Source organism: Gobio gobio (genome assembly GCF_949357685.1).
Source record: "Gobio gobio genome assembly, chromosome: 24".
Lineage (NCBI taxonomy): Eukaryota > Metazoa > Chordata > Actinopteri > Cypriniformes > Gobionidae > Gobio > Gobio gobio.
This window is the reverse complement of record NC_137120.1, coordinates 41,713,418-41,730,459: the sequence shown is the minus strand read 5'-3', so window position 1 is coordinate 41,730,459 and position 17,042 is coordinate 41,713,418. Positions and strand designations below refer to the sequence as shown.

Below are 17,042 nucleotides of genomic sequence, written 5' to 3'. Positions count from 1 at the left end.
TACCGTTTTAAATAAAATATATATCAGTATTTTCCCAGTACCGGTATACCGCGCATTCCTATTTTGCGGTAATGCTGTGTGAAAGGGGCTATAGTTCTGCATTTCTGTTCTGAGCGCACTGAAGATCACCGGTACAATGAAGCTCTTTGCTAGCGGGTTATTAACTCAAGGAAATGTATCCTATATGATAACTAAATCTGATATTTATACTACATAAACTTAACATTACGAATTATTATATCTGCACAAAATGACCTGAACGCACAAGTGAACATCTCTGTATCTCTGCTCTGAATGTGAAGGGGCCGTGCACATGTTGCGTCTTTAGCGCGCTCAAGTTCGCCATTTTAAATACGTTCTCATACGGTGCAGCGAGATGAAAACATCGTACCGCAGATGTGACAAGAACCAACCAATCAGCTTCGCCTTTCCATAACAACATTGAAAGCTCAGTCAAGAAAGACTCATACATAGAGCAGGGTATCGAGTTCGATACTTTTTAGGTACCGACCGAATTGCCTCGATACTGTTGAGTATCGTAAAAGGTCTTGTCGTTCGATACCAAATTTTGATACCTAAGGGATTAATCTTGTCGACGTCAGTGAGCCAATAAGCATGCAGCACGATTGGCTGTGGTGGAAAAAACATTAGTTTACTTTAGTTGTAAATCCCACATAGAAGTAAAAGATGTGGAAAAGATACAGAATTGGGGCTACATTTCACCAATAGCACGCAATGCAATATTCACGATAATTGCTACTATGCAATAACACGACAATTCTGGATCACCTGACAGAATAACCTAAAGAGCAGAACGTTTCTCCATATTCGACAACAAGAAGAACTGCTCACGACTGCGGAGATGACGAGTCAGCATCGGCAACTTCATCTTTGCAGCCCAACACGGACTCAGAAAACACTAGTTTATTAATAAACAATTCAAATCAATGTCTCCTTTTATATTTATAAACATAAGGCTACTTTTGCCAGTGCTTTGCGGCGCTTTATGTGTGCTTGAGCGCGAGGCGTATATTCCGCCCCAGTGCCCGAGTCTGTGAGTCTGGAAAACAAGTCAACAAACTGAAAAAATTAAAACTTTTTTTTTTTTTTGAGGTAATGTAATCTTGTTAAAACAGGAAAAAAGTGGTATCGTAAAAAGTATTGTTCAGGAACCGGTATCGAAGTCAAGGTATCAATATCGAAAACTGTATGGGTTTTACCATACTCAACCAAATGCATCTTATATGAGATCAATCATATACACGATATACACGAAACAAACAATATATTGCAATTTACAATTCCACAAAAAGCTGCGAGTGATATGCATGAAGATTTAACTCTGTGGACACATTCTTCCCCTAACAACATGCTAAAACTGCACAAAGTCGTGTTCACATTATAATTTCATGGGTGGTGTGTCGCGGTATGTACAATGGGTGGTGCGTGGCGGTGCGTACCATAGGTGGTGCTTCGCGGTATGTACGATGGGTGGTGTGTGGCGGTGTGTACCATAGGTGGTGCTTCGCGGTGCATACAATGGGTGGTGTGTGGCGGTGCATACCATGGGTGGTGCTTCGCGGTACGTACAATGGGTGGTGTGTGGCGGTGTGTACCATAGGTGGTGCTTCGCGGTGCATACCATGGGTGGTGCTTCGCAGTGCATACAATGGGTGGTGCTTCGCAGTGCATACAATGGGTGGTGTGTTGCGATGCGTACCATGGGTTGTGCGTCGCGGTGCGTACCATAGGTGGTGTTTTGCGGTATGTACAATGGGTGGTGTGTCGCGGTATGTACAATGGGTGGTGTGTCGCGGTGCGTACCATGGGTGGTGCGTCGCGGTATGTACAATGGGTGGTGTGTCGCGGTGCGTACCATGGGTGGTGTCTCGCGGTATGTACCATGGGTGGTGCTTCGCAGTGCGTACCATGGGTGGTGCTTCGCGGTGCGTACCATGGGTGGTGTGTGGCGGTGCGTACCATGGGTGGTGTGTGGCCGTGCGTACCATGGGTGGTGTGTGGCCGTGCGTACCATGGGTGGTGTGTGGCGGTGCGTACCATGGGTGGTGTGTGGCGGTGCGTACCATGGGTGGTGTGTGGCGGTGCGTACCATGGGTGGTGTGTCGCGGTATGTACAATGGGTGGTGTGTCGCGGTATGTACAATGGGTGGTGTAACGCGGTATGTACAATGGGTGGTGTGTCGCGGTATGTACAATGGGTGGTGTGTCGCGGTGCGTACCATGGGTGGTGTGTGTGTGGCGGTACGTACCATGGGTGGTGTGTCGCGGTATGTACCATGGGTGGTGCTTCGCAGTGCGTACCATGGGTGGTGCTTCGCGGTGTGTACTATGGGTGGTGTGTGGCGGTGCGTACCATGGGTGGTGTGTGGCGGTGCGTACCATGGGTGGTGTGTGGCGGTGCGTACCATGGGTGGTGTGTCGCGGTATGTACAATGGGTGGTGTGTCGCGGTATGTACAATGGGTGGTGTGTCGCGGTGCGTACAATGGGTGGTGTGTCGCGGTGCGTACCATGGGTGGTGCTTCGCGGTGCGTACCATGGGTGGTGTGTGTGTGGCGGTACGTACCATGGGTGGTGTGTCGCGGTATGTACCATGGGTGGTGCTTCGCAGTGCGTACAATGGGTGGTGCTTCGCGGTGTGTACCATGGGTGGTGTGTGGCGGTGCGTACCATGGGTGGTGTGTGGCGGTGCGTACCATGGGTGGTGTGTGGCGGTGCGTACCATGGGTGGTGTGTGGCGGTGCGTACCATGGGTGGTGTGTGGCGGTGCGTACCATGGGTGGTGTGTGGCGGTGCGTACCATGGGTGGTGTGTCGCGGTATGTACAATGGGTGGTGCGTCGCGGTGCGTACCATGGATGGTGCGTCGTGGTGCGTACCATGGGGGGGGTGTCGCGGTATGTACAATGGGTGGGGTGTCGCGGTATGTACAATGGGTGGTGTGTCGCGGTGCGTACAATGGGTGGTGTGACGCGGTATGTACCATGGGTGGTGTGTCGCGGTATGTACAATGGGTGGTTTGTCGCGGTATGTACAATGGGTGGTGTGTCGCGGTATGTACAATGGGTGGTGCGTCGCGGTGCGTACCATGGATGGTGCGTCGTGGTGCGTACCATGGGGGGGGTGTCGCGGTATTTACAATGGGTGGGGTGTCGCGGTGTGTACAATGGGTGGTGTGACGCGGTATGTACCATGGGTGGTGTGTCGCGGTATGTACAATGGGTGGTGTGACGCGGTATATACCATGGGTGGTGTGTCGCGGTATGTACAATGGGTGGTTTGTCGCGGTATGTACAATGGGTGGTGTGTCGCGGTATGTACAATGGGTGGTGTGTCGCGGTATGTACAATGGGTGGTGTGTCGCGGTATGTACAATGGGTGGTGTGACGCGGTATGTACAATGGGTGGTGTGTCGCGGTATGTACAATGGGTGGTGTGTCGCGGTATGTACAATGGGTGGTGTGTCGCGGTATGTACAATGGGTGGTGTGACGCGGTATGTACCATGGGTGGTGTGTCGCGGTATGTACAATGGGTGGTGTGTCGCGGTGCGTACCATGGGTGGTGCTTCGCGGTGCGTACCATGGGTGGTGTGTGTGTGGCGGTACGTACCATGGGTGGTGTGTGTGTGGCGGTGCGTACCATGGATGGTGTGTCGCGGTGCGTAACATGGGTGGTGTGTTGCGGTATGTACCATGGGTGGTGTGTTGCGGTATGTACCATGGGTGGTGTGTCGCGGTGCGTACCATGGGTGGTGTGTGTGTGGCGGTATGTACCATGAGTGGTGCTTTGCGGTGCGTACCATGGGTGGTGTGTGTGTGGCGGTATGTACCATGAGTGGTGCTTTGCGGTGCGTACCATGGGTGGTGTGTGTGTGGCGGTATGTACCATGAGTGGTGCTTTGCGGTGCGTACCATGGGTGGTGTGTGTGTGGCGGTATGTACCATGGGTGGTGTGTGTGTGGCGGTATGTACCATGGGTGGTGTGTGTGTGGCGGTATGTACCATGGGTGGTGCGTCCAAGTGCGTAACATGGGTGGTGTGTCACAGTACGTACCATGGGTGGTGTATCGCGTTTTTTCGGCTCGGTTTATATATAATCGCACACCCCTACGATACACCCCTAATACATAAATTCACACATTTTAAAGATGTTGAACAAATGTTCGCGCAGTTACGTTAAAAGACATTTATTTGATGCGTGTTTGTCTAAATGTCGTTTTAAGGACGTAGGACGGGCACTTCTTCCTATCCATCGGTTGGTGATTGGATGACGGCAGATCGTAAAGTGAGAAAGGGCGAAAGAGCAGAACAAATTTAACATATTCATGGATTAATTGTTCATAATAAGATCAACGATATGCATTTAGAAATTATACAGTATGAATTTTCCTTTCATGTAATATTCACAGCAATGTAAACGTGCGTTTACCCCACCCCCAAATTCCTGAGATCCGTCCTTTGTTTTAAACGGATATTGATTCGCCATTCTGCTTAAAGCTTCGGCCGTCCACGACGTAATTTATGAATCATCTACACACACGACCACGTGCAACCCAATTTTCACGTCCACATGGTCGTACAACGGCGAGTGATTTGAGCTCTTGAAAACAAAAGTCTTCTAGATAGTGTGCATGCGACTTTCCACGCTCAACTAAGAAGAACACTTCGAAAGGTTTGCGCACTCAACGGTGCGTGAGATGGAGCAGAACGCTAAAAATTAATTATACCATTACCGGGGGCTTAACATCGCTCATGGCGCGAGATGCGTTGTAAAAAACGTCCATCTTGGTTGACTACACTGGACGCGACAAAGCGCCCATTTCAATGTCCTTCATGTCAGTACGTCATTAATAGAACAAGGCATCTGTATTGCCGAAGATTTGACGTTCACGTTGCGTCGCATTCAGTGTAGACCGAATCACTTATTATAACTGGTTTTATTGTCTTTTGTCTCATCGTGCCGCTCGCATCCGGTGTAGACACGTGTTAAAAGTAATCCGTGTGACTCCAGTCCTCAATTTCATATAGCAACGGAAATGCTTTGTTTGCGCAAAAAAACATAATTGACCACTATATTGACAAAACAATATCCAAAGCGCGTTCGCGGTTTTGAGTCGACACAGTAACGGAATGCGTCGTGGTGCTCCCCCTACTGGATTGCGCGGTCAATATTTTCGTAAAGAAAGAGTAAATTATGTTTTTTTGTACAAACAAAGCACTCACGTCGTTTCACAAAATGTAAACAGATTTTCAGTTGCAACGGAAGGACTGAAATATTTCATCAAAAATATATTTTTTATAGTAACAATACCTCAATTATTTGTGTTCCGAAGATCTTACGGCTGTGAGACAATGACAGAATTGTAATTTTAGGGTGAACTAATCCGTTAAAGAGGTCAAATTTACGAATGTTTATTCCGAATAATTACAATACAATGCTACGTTTCGCTCTTCAACAAACGTCTTGTGATGCGGTTATGACTACGAAACATAAAAAACAGTACATTTGTATACAAAATGTGCATTTACTTTATTTAGTAGAAAGTAATTTGCCTAAATCTCAACAGGTCCCACAAATTATACCAATTTACACGGTTTTAAAACAGATTTAGAGCTGTACGTTTTCTTTTGTGACTTGTTTGTAATTAGATCTATAGTTCACATCGATGTCTGCATTTAAATTCACAACACCAGCATGGATACACACACATCTTTGTGGTAGCTAGATCGCACAGCGCCCCTAAACTGCGATACTTCACTCGGTTTGACGTAACCAGGCGCATTCGAAAATACACAGATCCGGTCTTTACTCGCTATATTTATCTTCCTCAGCAGCCAAAGCGTTAAAACAGATCGAATGATACGGACGAGGCGAAGTGATACATCGAAAGCAGGGGTTTGTAGCAGTAAACCGTCAATAATTTAGAATTACATTCAATAACATTTCAAATGGCGATGCTACACACAATAGAGGAACCTTCAGCTGGCGAAAAAGGGACATAAACATTCGCCCAATACTTACCGGGTGAACATTACCGCGCAAATACGCTGAATAAAAACGTCTCAAAAACAACAAGACGGTTTTCAGCCCCACTTCGGGTGTCTACTTGTGAAAAACTAATACGCAAAAATCCTGGCTAAAATGTAGTTGAGCATATGCCATATACGGAGTGTTTATGGCAAACCATAGCCGCTTGAAGTAAATGTCACACTGCTGTAACACCACGCTTCCTCCTCTAAATAAATAGATGATTTTTAAATAAGGAGTCTTACCTTTTACCGAGTCCCTTCTGAGAGCATTGAAACGAGAGCTGCCGCGCTCTCTGCCATGAAACAAAAATGGCTCTCAGAGCTTCAGAGGGCGAGAGTTTCGGAGTGGCTGACTGGAAGAAGGGGCGGAGCCAATCGCGAAAATAGCTAGCTAAGGTTAAAAAATTGTTTATATTAAGTGTAAAAGAAAAAAATTATATGTTGTTGTGGACAATGGTAAAGGAATATGTATAATATATGAGGAAAAACTGACTACGGACCTCTGATTTATTTAACATTTAATAGAATTAATAATAATAATGCAGTCCTAGAGGTTTTTAGATTAGCAGTGGGGGATGGGTGAACAGGAGCCCATCCCCCTAAAATTGGAAAGAGCTAGCTAAGGTTTAAACAATAGTATTAAGTGCAAAAGAGAGAGAAATTCATGTTGTTGTGGACAATGGTGAAGGAATATGTATAAAATATACGAGGAGAAACTGACTACGGACTTCTGATTTGTTTACCATTTAATAATATTAAGGGGTAACTAAACCCTAAAATAACTTTTTTTAGTTAATTATCTGCAAGACTGGGGCTTTATTAGTGCTGTTCATTGATTCGAGTAAATATTTTGACATTAGGGTATAAAGTGTTTTAATTGTGCAATATATGGTGTAAAAACGTCTGAGTGCTGCCCTCTTTAGGTTGAACCGTGGCGACTGCAGTTGAATTTTCCTATTGGATGTTGTTTGCCATCGTGACGTATGTTGGCTCTTCCAACGGCTCACTACCCACTATCCACGCCCCCATCACAAGCTCACCACGCCCCCGACACGAGCTCACCACGCCCCCATCACAAGCTCACCACGCCCCCGACACGAGCTCACCACGCCCCCATCACAAGCTCACCACGCCCCCATCACAAGCTCACCACGCCCCCATCACAAGCTCACCACGCCCCCATCACAAGCTCACCACGCCCCCGACACGAGCTCACCACGCCCCCGACACGAGCTCACCACGCCCCCATCACAAGCTCACCACGCCCCCATCACGAATTCACCACGCCCCCATCACAAACTCACCACGCCCCCCGCACGAACTCACCACGCCCCCATCACAAGCTCACCACGCCCCCGACACGAGCTCACCACGCCCCCGACACGAGCTCACCACGCCCCCATCACAAACTCACCACGCCCCCCGCACGAACTCACCACGCCCCCATCACGAACTCACAACGCCCCCATCACAAACTCACCACGCCCCCGGCACGAACTCACCACGCCCCCATCACAAACTCACAACGCCCCCATTACAAACTCACAACGCCCCCATCACAAACTCACCACGCCCCCGGCACGAACTCACCACGCCCCCATCACAAACTCACCACGCCCCCGGCACGAACTCACCACGCCCCCATCACAAGCTCACCACGCCCCATCACAAGCTCACCACGCCCCCGACACGAGCTCACCACGCCCCCGACACGAGCTCACCACGCCCCCATCACAAGCTCACCACGCCCCCATCACGAATTCACCACGCCCCCATCACAAACTCACCACGCCCCCCGCACGAACTCACCACGCCCCCATCACGAACTCACAACGCCCCCATCACAAACTCACCACGCCCCCGGCACAAACTCACCACGCCCCCATTACAAACTCACAACGCCCCCATCACGAACTCACAACGCCCCCGGCACGAACTCACCACGCCCCCATCACAAACTCACAACGCCCCCATTACAAACTCACAACGCCCCCATCACGAACTCACAACGCCCCCATCACGAACTCACCACGCCCCCGACACGAACTCACCACGCCCCCGGCACGAACTCACCACGCCCCCATCACGAACTCACAACGCCCCCATCACGAACTCACCACGCCCCCATCACGAACTCACCACGCCCCCATCACGAACTCACCACGCCCCCATCACGAACTCACAACGCCCCCATTACAAACTCACAACGCCCCCATCACGAACTCACAACGCCCCCATCACGAACTCACCACGCCCCCATCACGAACTCACCACGCCCCCATCACGAACTCACCACGCCCCCGGCACGAGCTCACCACGCCCCCATCACGAACTCACCACGCCCCCGGCACGAACTCACCACGCCCCCGACACGAGCTCACCACGCCCCCATCACGAACTCACAACGCCCCCGGCACGAGCTCACCACGCCCCCATTACGAGCTCACCACGCCCCCATTACGAGCTCACCACGCCCCCATTACGAGCTCACCACGCCCCCATCACGAGCTCACCACGCCCCCATCACAAGCTCACCACGCCCCCATAACGAACTCACAACGCCCCCGGCACGAGCTCACCACGCCCCCATTACGAGCTCACCACGCCCCCATTACGAGCTCACCACGCCCCCATCACGAGCTCACCACGCCCCCATCACAAGCTCACCACGCCCCCATCACAAGCTCACCACGCCCCCATCACGAGCTCACCACGCCCCCATCACGAACTCACCACGCCCCCATCACGAACTCACAACGCCCCCGGCACGAGCTCACCACGCCCCCATCACGAGCTCACCACGCCCCCATCACAAGCTCACAACGCCCCCATCACGAGCTCACAACGCCCCCGGCACGAGCTCACCACGCCCCCATCACGAGCTCACCACGCCCCCATCACGAGCTCACCACGCCCCCATCACGAACTCACCACGCCCCCATCACGAACTCACCACGCCCCCATCACGAACTCACAACGCCCCCGGCACGAGCTCACCACGCCCCCATCACGAGCTCACCACGCCCCCATCACGAGCTCACAACGCCCCCGACACGAGCTCACCACGCCCCCATCACGAGCTCACAACGCCCCCGGCACGAGCTCACCACGCCCCCATCACGAACTCACAACGCCCCCGGCACGAGCTCACCACGCCCCCATCACAAGCTCACAACGCCCCCGGCACGAGCTCACCACGCCCCCATCACGAACTCACAACGCCCCCATCACGAACTCACCACACCCCCATCACGAACTCACAACGCCCCCGGCACGAGCTCACCACGCCCCCATCACGAGCTCACCACGCCCCCGGCACGAGCTCACCACGCCCCCGGCACGAGCTCACCACGCCCCCATCACGAACTCACAACGCCCCCGGCACGAGCTCACCACGCCCCCATCACGAGCTCACCACGCCCCCATCACGAGCTCACCACGCCCCCGGCACGAGCTCACCACGCCCCCATCACGAGCTCACCACGCCCCCATCACGAACTCACCACGCCCCCATCACGAGCTCACCACGCCCCCGGCACGAGCTCACCACGCCCCCATCACGAGCTCACCACGCCCCCATCACGAGCTCACCACGCCCCCGGCACGAGCTCACAACGCCCCCGGCACGAGCTCACCACGCCCCCATCACGAGCTCACCACGCCCCCATCACGAACTCACAACGCCCCCGGCACGAGCTCACCACGCCCCCATCACGAGCTCACCACGCCCCCATCACGAGCTCACCACGCCCCCGGCACGAGCTCACCACGCCCCCGGCACGAGCTCACCACGCCCCCATCACGAGCTCACCACGCCCCCATCACGAGCTCACCACGCCCCCATCACGAGCTCACCACGCCCCCATCACGAGCTCACCACGCCCCCATCACGAGCTCACCACGCCCCCGGCACGAGCTCACCACGCCCCCATCACGAGCTCACAACGCCCCCGGCACGAGCTCACCACGCCCCCATCACGAGCTCACAACGCCCCCATCACGAGCTCACCACGTCCCCGACACGAGCTCACCACTCCCCCATCACGAGCTCACCACGCCCCCATCACGAGCCCCGCCCTCGGTTCATCCCCTCTGTCTCCGCTCCACTTTTCCAGCATTTTTCAAATATTGCCAGTGGGTGGAGTTAGGCTCTGACCAGGGGTGGAGTTACCCTTTAATAATAATAATGCAGTCTTAGCATGGGCGTCGGAAGCCAAAAAAAATGGGGGTGGGTCCTCTCTCAGAAAATGTTTACTGGAGTTGATGCGATTTACATTAAGTACAAATATACCGGCTTGTTTACTAAACGTCTGGTTAGGCCATTTAGTGCGGCAATAGCGTAGGGGTAAGACGCGTGGCAGAAAGTCTGACGCAAATCGACCCGAAGTTCGAATCCACCTTTTTCCAAACTCGCTCTACTCCCTTTTCCCATCACATATCAGATCGCATTTATTTTCAATAAAACATTTTTTATTTTTTTTTAAGTTGAAATAAAGTGTCTAACGCGTGTTTAATAATAAGTGTTTATCGGGTAGGGGTAAGTGAACAGATGTGCTGAATTAGAGACAATAAAAGTGAGTGGGTCCAATATCATTGGTCGTAAAAAGTGGGTGGGTCTTGTCCATTGGTGTGTCCATTGTCCATTGTACAATGGTTCCGACGCCCATGAGTCCAGGAGGTTTTTAGTTTAGCAGTGGGGGATGGGTGAGCAGGAGCCCAACCCCCCCAAAAATGGACCTGAAGAACATTAATAAAAAATAGCTAGTTATGGTTCAAAAAAATTTGTTTTAAGTGCAGATATTTGTGAAGGAATATGGTAATAATAAATACGGAAAACTGCCTATGGACCTCTGATTTATTGAATTTCTTTACCACAAACAGTCCTGGAGGAGTATAGTTTAGCAGTGGGGGATGGGTAAGCAGGAGCCCAACCCCCCAAAAATGGACCTGAAGAACATTGGATAATGATAGTAATGCCGGAATTTACAGCTTCATACTTCGAAAAGTACAAAGGTACTCTTTTGGTAATCCTCTACTCCGATTTCAGAGAGATGTGGCTGTATGACGTCATGTTAACATGGTGGCTCTCAAACTCCACAGAATACATGGTAATGAAACCTTTTCGCTATTTGTACTATTTGTAAAACTTGATAAATTATACTCTCTGATGATGATATTTGTAGACCTGCACAAAAATCGCTAGCATTGCATATAGTTGTTTATCCTCAAACATTTGGCTGTAAGGAGATTTTTTATGATTGAATGAATGAATAGGAACGCTAATGCCTTATTGTTTCCTTATGCTTACATTTGTGGCTGGAAGGTGGAAATATTAAGTCTATATTATAGCCAAAATATTATTACACAACCACCAATATTAGTTTCAAACTGGTCACATTTAGCATGTAGCATGTTTCTAACTGGATGTTTTTTTATTGTTTAAGCAGTTATGTTGCTCATCCAATCTGCTTTATTAGATGATTTCACTACAATGCCCTGGATGTGTGAATCCGAACAGCCATGTATAGCACTTTTTCCATTTTAAATTTTTTTTCATTTTGGTGTGGGAGACACTCACCCAAGCACCCTAATGGCGGCCATTTTGTGATTTGTTGGACTGGCCAATGGCAGTCAACACAGAATTAGGGCAACATGTTCTGCAGTGAAGATAATGTACACAAATGAACAAAGAACATAAATGCACAAAAACACAAACACAAAAATTGTTTAATTTTTAATGAACTTGATGGTGTTGGCTCTGTTGCAAATGAGAGTTGGCCAATAATGGCAGGAATTTGGTAGAGTGCATTAGTGATGGTAGAAACAAAGCTTTTTGAAACTTTGGATCAATTGGACCAATCGCTTCCCAAAATGGTTCACTGTTGGGACAAGTGAAAATAAATAAATCATACAATGCCATTAAATATGTCTGTATAATACACAGATCAGGCATAACATAATGACCACCTTCCTAATATTGTGATGGTCCCCCTTTTGCACGTCGAGGCATGGACTCCTCTAGACCCCTGAAGGTGTGCTGTGGTATCTGGCACCAATATGTTAGCAGCAGATCTTTTAAGTCCTGTAAGTTGCGAGGTGGGGCCTCCATGGATCGGACTTGTTTGTTCAGCACATCCCACAGATGCTCGATTGGATTGAGATCTGGGGAATTTGGCCTCAAACTCGTTGTTGTGCTCCTCAAACCATTCCTGAAGCATTTGTGCTTTGTGGCGGCGCATTATCTGCTGAAAGAGCCACAGCCACCAGGGAATACCGTCTCCATGAAAGGCTGGACATGGTCTCAACAATGCTTAGGTAGGTGGTACGTGTCAAAGTAACATCCACATGGATGGAGGACCCAAGGTTTCCCAGCAGAACATTGCCCAAAGCATCACTGCCTCCACCGGCTTGCCTTCTTCCCATAGTGCATCCTGGTGCCATGTGTTCCCCAGGTAAGCCACGATCATTAGAGCTTGACATGCTTGACAACATGGTTTACCAAGCTTCATGGCCATCAGACCTTGATGCATGGTGCCCGCCAGCTTTTTTAAAGTTAAGCATTCTCCTCAACTTCCCCAACAGTGAAGGAGGACCCATTCAACAATAGTGTGTAATCCAGAAACATGGTCAACAATCCTCGAGGACCATCACAAATCAAGTCTTGATTGATAATATTTACTGAGTCCATAACAGTTAAAGAGTCAATTAGGACAAAATCTGGGAAGTGTGTGAGGTTTGCAAGGCCCAGGAAATCTCAGGTGTGGTCCTCAAGTGATCTATTACCTTGGTGTAATCAGATGAGTCTTGCTGCTGGATTCATGTTTGAGGTCAGTCACTCTGTAACGAAGGGACAGTCAGGCAGGCAAAGGAGCAGGCTGGGAAGAGGATCCACATGCTGTTAGATGTATTGTTAAAATCCACAAGAGGAACAAAACAGGGAAACCAGGGAGAATCAAGAAACACAAGGCAGGAGAAAGTAACAGCAAGATGCAATGACAGACAAAATACAAGAGTTATTTATACACAGGACATAAGCTAAACAAGGTAATGAGGGGGCATGGTGAATTGACATGAGATTAACCAAGGGAACTAACTAGACACATATTGAGAGACTAAACAACATGAAAGAATTACAAAACAGAACTACAAAACATGGCAATGATAAAAGTCCTCATACAAGACAGGGGAACACAGGCTGGGATCATGACACTTGTAAAACTTGTAATTACAACATGTAAACTACATATTGGCTGGAGGCTCCACTGTGGCAGCCATTTTTGCTGGAGGCTCCGGTGTGACGGCCATCTTAGCTGGAGGCCCCACTGTGGCAGCCATCTTAGCTGGAGGCTCTGATTTGGCGGCCATTTTAGCTGGAGGCTCCACTGTGGCGGCCATTTTAGCTGGAGGCCCAGGTGTGGCGGCCATCTTAGCTGGAGGCTCTGGTTTGGTGGCCATCTTAGCTGGAGGGTCCAGTGTGGAGACCATCTTAGCTGGAGGCTCCAGTGTGGAGACCATCTTAGCTGGAGGCTTCAGTGTGGGGGCCATCTTAGCAGGAGGCTTCAGTGTGGAGGCCATCTTAGCTGGAGGCTTCAGTGTGGGGGCCATCTTAGCTGGAAGCTCCAGTGTGGCAGCCATCTTAGCTGGAGGCGCCGGTGTGGCGAACATCTTAGCTGGAGGCTCCGGTTTGGCGGCCATCTTAGCTGGAAGCTCCAGTGTGGCAACCATCTTAGCAGGAGGCTCCAGTGTGGCGACCATCTTAGCTGGAGGCTCCAGTGTGGGGGCCATCTTACCTTGAGGCTCCAGTGTGGCGGCCATCTTAGCTGGAGGCTCCAGTATGGGTGCCATCTTAGCAGGAGGCTTCAGTGTGGGGGCCATCTTAGCAGGAGGCTTCAGTGTGGGGGCCATCTTACCCTGAGGCTTCAGTGTGGGGGCCATCATAGCTGGAGGCTTCAGTGTGGCGGCCATCTTACCTTGAGGCTCCAGTGTGGGGGCCATCTTAGCTGGAGGCTCCAGTGTGGGTACCATCTTAGCAGGAGGCTTCAGTGTGGGGGCCATCTTAGCAGGAGGCTTCAGTGTGGGGGCCATCTTACCCTGAGGTTTCAGTGTGGGGGCCATCTTAGCTGGAGGCTTCAGTGTGGCGGCCATCTTAGCTTGAGGCTCCAGTGTGGGGGCCATCTTAGCAGGAGGCTTCAGTGTGGGGGCCATCTTACCTTGAGGCTTCTGTGTGGGGGCCATCTTAGCTGGAGGCTTCAGTGTGGTGGCCATCTTAGCTGGAGGCTTCAGTGTGGCGGCCATCTTAGCTTGAGGCTCAAGTGTGGGGGCCATCTTAGCTGGAGACTCCAGTGTGGGGGCCATCTTAGCAGGAGGCTCCAGTGTGGCGGCCATCTTAGCTGGAGGCTCCAGTGTGGGGGCCATCTTAGCTGGAGGCTCCAGTGTGGGGGCCATCTTAGCTGGAGGCTCCAGTGTGGCGGCCATCTTAGCAGGAGGCTCCAGTGTGGCGGCCATCTTAGCTGGAGGCTCCAGTGTGGGGGCCATCTTAGCTGGAGGCTCCAGTGTGGCGACCATCTTAGCAGGAGGCTCCAGTGTGGCGGCCATCTTAGCTGGAGGCTCCAGTGTGGCGACCATCTTAGCAGGAGACTCCAGTGTGGCGGCCATCTTAGCTGGAGGCTCTAGTGTGGGGGCCATCTTAGCTGGAGGCTCCAGTGTGGCGACCATCTTAGCTGGAGGCTCCAGTGTGGCGGCCATCTTAGCTGGAGGCTCCAGTGTGGGGGCCATCTTAGCTGGAGGCTCCAGTGTGGGGGCCATCTTAGCTGGAGGCTCCAGTGTGGCGACCATCTTAGCTGGAGGCTCCAGTGTGGGGGCCATCTTACCTTGAGGCTCCAGTGTGGGGGCCATCTTAGCTGGAGGCTCCAGTGTGGGTGCCATCTTAGCTGGAGGCTCCAGTGTGGCGACCATCTTAGCTGGAGGCTCCAGTGTGGCGACCATCTTACCTTGAGGCTCCAGTGTGGGGGCCATCTTAGCTGGAGGCTCCAGTGTGGGGGCCATCTTAGCTGGAGGCTCCAGTGTGGCGACCATCTTAGCTGGAGGCTCCAGTGTGGGGGCCATCTTACCTTGAGGCTCCAGTGTGGGGGCCATCTTAGCTGGAGGCTCCAGTGTGGGTGCCATCTTAGCTGGAGGCTCCAGTGTGGGGGCCATCGCTCCAGTGTGGGGGCCATCTTAGCAGGAGGCTTCAGTGTGGGGGCCATCTTAGCTGGAGGCTCCAGTGTGACGGCCATCTTAGCTGGAGGCTCCAGTGTGGGGGCCATCTTAGCTGGAGGCTCCAGTGTGGGGGCCATCTTAGCTGGAGGCTTCAGTGTGGGGGCCATCTTAGCAGGAGGCTCCAGTGTGGCGACCATCTTAGCTGGAGGCTCCAGTGTGGCGACCATCTTAGCTGGAGGCTCCAGTGTGGCGGCCATCTTAGCTGGAGGCTCCAGTGTGGCGGCCATCTTAGCAGGAGGCTCCAGTGTGGGGGCCATCTTAGCTGGAGGCTCCGGTTTGGCGGCCATCTTAGCTGGAGGCTCCAGTGTGGCGACCATCTTAGCAGGAGGCTCCAGTGTGGCGACCATCTTAGCTGGAGGCTCCAGTGTGGGAGCCATCTTACCTTGAGGCTCCAGTGTGGGGCCATCTTACCTTGAGGCTCCAGTGTGGGGCCATCTTAGCAGGAGGCTTCAGTGTGGGGGCCATCTTAGCTGGACGCTTCAGTGTGGTGGCCATCTTAGCTGGAGGCTTCAGTGTGGGGGCCATCTTAGCAGGAGGCTCCAGTGTGGAAGCCATCTTAGCTGGAGGCTTCAGTGTGGTGGCCATCTTAGCTGGAGGCTCCGGTTTGGCGGCCATCTTAGCTGGAAGCTCCGGTGTGGGGGCCATCTTAGCTGGAGGCTCCGGTGTGGCGGCCATCTTAGCTGGAGGTTTCGGTGTGGGGGCCATCTTAGCTGGAGGCTCCGGTGTGGGGGCCATCTTAGCAGGAGGCTCCAGTGTGGCAGCCATCTTAGCTGGAGGCTCCAGTGTGGGGGCCATCTTAGCTGGAGGCTCCAGTGTGGGGGCCATCTTAGCTGGAGGCTTCAGTGTGGCGGCCATCTTAGCAGGAGGCTCCAGTGTGGCGGCCATCTTAGCTGGAGGCTCCAGTGTGGGGGCCATCTTAGCTGGAGGCTCCAGTGTGGTGACCATCTTAGCTGGAGGCTCCAGTGTGGCGGCCATCTTAGCTGGAGGCTCCAGTGTGGCGGCCATCTTAGCTGTAGGCTCCAGTGTGGGGGCCATCTTAGCTGGAGGCTCCAGTGCGGGGGCCATCTTAGCTGGAGGCTCCAGTGTGGGGGCCATCTTACCTTGAGGCTCCAGTGTGGGGGCCATCTTAGCTGGAGGCTCCAGTGTGGGTGCCATCTTAGCAGGAGGCTTCAGTGTGGGGGCCATCTTAGCTGGAGGCTCCAGTGTGGGGGCCATCTTACCTTGACGCGTCAGTGTGGGGGCCATCTTAGCTGGAGGCTTCAGTGTGGTGGCCATCTTAGCTGGAGGCTTCAGTGTGGCGGCCATCTTACCTTGAGGCGTCAGTGTGGGGGCCATCTTAGCTGGAGGCTTCAGTGTGGGGGCCATCTTAGCTGGAGGCTTCAGTGTTGCGGCCATCTTAGCTGGAGGCTCCAGTGTGGGGGCCATCTTACCTTGAGGCGTCAGTGTGGGTGCCATCTTAGCTGGAGGCTTCAGTGTGGGGGCCATCTTAGCTGGAGGCTCCAGTGTGGCGACCATCTTAGCTGGAGGCTCCAGTGTGGCGGCCATCTTAGCTGGAGGCTCCAGTGTGGGGGCCATCTTAGCCCAGTTCTGTCAACACTGCACTGGCTGCCTATTAAACATCGCATACATTTTAAAATCTTGCTTATTACTTACAAAGCACTAAATGGTTTAGCTCCCCAATACTTGAGCGAGCTCTTAACATATTATACTCCATCACGTCTACTGCGGTCTCAA

General features: G+C 52.1%; 1 protein-coding gene across 2 annotated transcripts in view; it reads right to left on the bottom strand.

Annotated features, from left to right (window-relative positions):
• ccdc71 (coiled-coil domain containing 71) overlaps positions 1 to 6,368 on the bottom strand; it is a 32,526-nt gene extending 26,158 nt beyond the window's left edge. The window contains exon 1 of one of the 2 annotated variants that reach the window (XM_079808094.1): positions 6,294 to 6,368. The gene's annotated coding sequence lies outside the window, so the exon portion shown is untranslated. Of the gene's footprint in view, positions 1 to 6,042 lie in introns of both variants that reach the window. The other variant, XM_079808095.1, reaches the window with a different exon arrangement.
• Positions 6,369 to 17,042: the final 10,674 nt, after the last annotated feature.